This window comes from Podarcis cretensis (genome assembly GCF_951804945.1).
Source record: "Podarcis cretensis genome assembly, chromosome: 5".
Classification (NCBI taxonomy): domain Eukaryota; kingdom Metazoa; phylum Chordata; class Lepidosauria; order Squamata; family Lacertidae; genus Podarcis; species Podarcis cretensis.
This window is the reverse complement of record NC_137174.1, coordinates 53261063-53263613: the sequence shown is the minus strand read 5'-3', so window position 1 is coordinate 53263613 and position 2551 is coordinate 53261063. Positions and strand designations below refer to the sequence as shown.

General features: G+C 44.6%; 1 pseudogene across 1 annotated transcript; it reads left to right on the top strand.

The window, feature by feature from the left end:
- The first annotated feature begins 393 nt into the window (after positions 1 to 393).
- Positions 394 to 950, top strand: LOC307216104 (large ribosomal subunit protein eL21 pseudogene; annotated as a pseudogene). Its single transcript has one exon. The product of its transcript is annotated as a large ribosomal subunit protein eL21 pseudogene (transcript).
- Positions 951 to 2551: the final 1601 nt, after the last annotated feature.

Here is a 2551-nt window from a genome sequence, read left to right as displayed (position 1 = left end):
CAACCCAATCTATCAGTTGGAATACAGGAACACAGGAAGCTGCTTTCTGCTGAGGGCTCACCCATGCTTCAACTTGCCCCACCACTTTCTCCTGTGAAAACCCACTGTTTACTGCTAAATCGGAACAAATGTCCCTCGGGTTTCCTGTAGATTGACATTTGTTCTAATTCGGTGAGTTTTCCTGGTGGTACAAGCGGAAAACCTCTTGGCATGGGACAAGCGGAAGTGTGGATGAACCCTGAATCAGACCACTGGCCCATCTAACTCAGTTCTCTCTACACTGACTGGCAGTGACTGTCTAGAGTGTCAGGCACTGAGTGACAGGGCCAGTTACTACTTCTCAGCCAGACCTATCTCACAAGGTGAGAATAAAATGGGTCGTAGAGGTTTTTCGGCCTTGGACACCATCTTACAGTAATCTATCAAGATGACCAACACCAAGGGGAAGAGGAGGGGAACACGTTACATGTTCTCAAGACCCTTTTGCAAACATGATGTGGTCCCTCTCACCACCCACATGCACATCTATAAGAAGGGTGATATTGTTGACATAAAGGGCATGGGCACAATTCAGAAAGGCATGCCCCACAAATGTTACCATGGCAAGACAGGAAGGGTATACAACATTACCCAGCATGCTGTGGGCATTGTTGTGAACAAGAAGGTTAAGGGCAAGATTCTGGCCAAGAGAATCAGTGTGAGAATTGAGCATATTAAGCACTCAAAGAGCAGAGACAGCTTCTTGCGGCGTGTGAAAGAAAATGAAAGAAAAATGAAGGAAAGGAAAAGGGAATTTGGTTTGAACGAAAACGCCAGCCTGCTCCTCCTAGAGAAGCTCACTTTGTGAGAAACAACGGCAAGGAGCCAGAGCTGCTGGAACCAATTCCATATGAGTTTATGGCATAGTTTATATGAAAAAAATAAAATACCATGTTGAGGACCTAAAAAAAGGGGGAGGGGTCATAGAAAACCATGTGCTCTACCTTGAGCTCCTTGGAGGAAAAGGAGGGATATACAGTAAATACAACCAACCAACCAATCAGTCTCTCCTAGCCCTACCTAGAGATGTTGGAGATTGAAACTGGAACCTTCCATATGCAAAGCAGATGTTCTATTGCTGACTTATGGGCCTTCCTTGACTGAACTACAGTCTTTCCCTTCCATTGGGCTGCGGACATGTAGCTTTGTCAACCGAACAAGTATTATGCAGAATAGTATAAGGAGCAGCTGCATGGATATAGTCTCCCATACTTCCAAAAGTAGATTTGGGCTTCCATACCTCCATCTCCTTTCCAAGCAGCTGTATTACACTTACACACAGCTGCATCAGGGCACGCCATTTCAGAAAACATACTGACATCTCCACGACAATATGCATTATTCTTCCATGTCAAAAAGGGATGTGCGCTGCACAGGGTCGTGGCAATGGCACCACCAAGTCTCTCAGCAATAATATGAGCCTGTCCTGTCAAGCTCTCTGCAAGGCTGAGTGATTTCCAAGTCTCCCCTTCTGCTCCACTGTATCTCTCTCTCTCTCTACACGATACAATTTTGTTGTGACCTGAGGGCTTATTTGCAGTTCAATGAGCAGTACCACATCACACAACCACCTGCTGTTACATATCCAGCCTCTTATCCAGCTCCTTCCCCAGAAGAAAAATTCTGCATGGTGCCACCCTTGCGGTCAAAATAATAGCTGGAACTTTTATGTGCCCAAACCAAAGCTTGTGAAACGCAGTAGCCGCTGACATATAATCTTTCTCTGGAAGACCTTGGCCTTAAGCTACAATTTGAGTGTGTGTGCCTGTGGGGAAAACAAGTATCTGGCAAACAGCAAAAAAGCAAAGGAGACAAAGGAAGGCCAATAACAGTTGCAGTGATATCAACAGTTGCAGTGATATCAAAATAATCCCCCAATAAAATAACAACGCATGCATTTTTCATTGGTTATCTGGAGGATGATGGGCTGTCGTTCTTTATGTTAATTATGTAGCTTACAATAATTATTTTTACTGCTTCCATTTATTATGTATATTGCAGAATATTTTATATTACATGATTTTTTGAAATCCATTTTTGGTGTTGGGTGTAATAATAATAATTATAATTATATACCCCACGCATCTGGCTGAGTTTCCCCAGTCACTCTGGGCGGCTGCCAATTGAGTGTTAAAAACAATACAGCATTAAATATTAAAAACTTCCCTAAACAGGGCTGCCTTCAGATGTCTTTTAAAAATAGGATAGCTGCTTATTTCCTCGACATCTGATGGGAGGGCATTCCACAAGGCGGGCACCACTACCAAGAAGGCCCTCTGTCTGGTTCCCTGTAACCTTACTTCTCGCAATGTTGGAGCTGCCAGAAGGCCCTCGGTGCTGGATCTCAGTGTCCGGGCTGAACAATGGGGGTGGAGGTGCTCCTTCAGATATACAGGACCGAGGCCATTTAGGGCTTTAAAGGTCAGCACCAACACTTTGAATTGTGCTCAGAAACATACTGGGAGCCAATGCAGATCTCTCAGGACCGGTGTTATGTGGTCTCTGCGGCCGT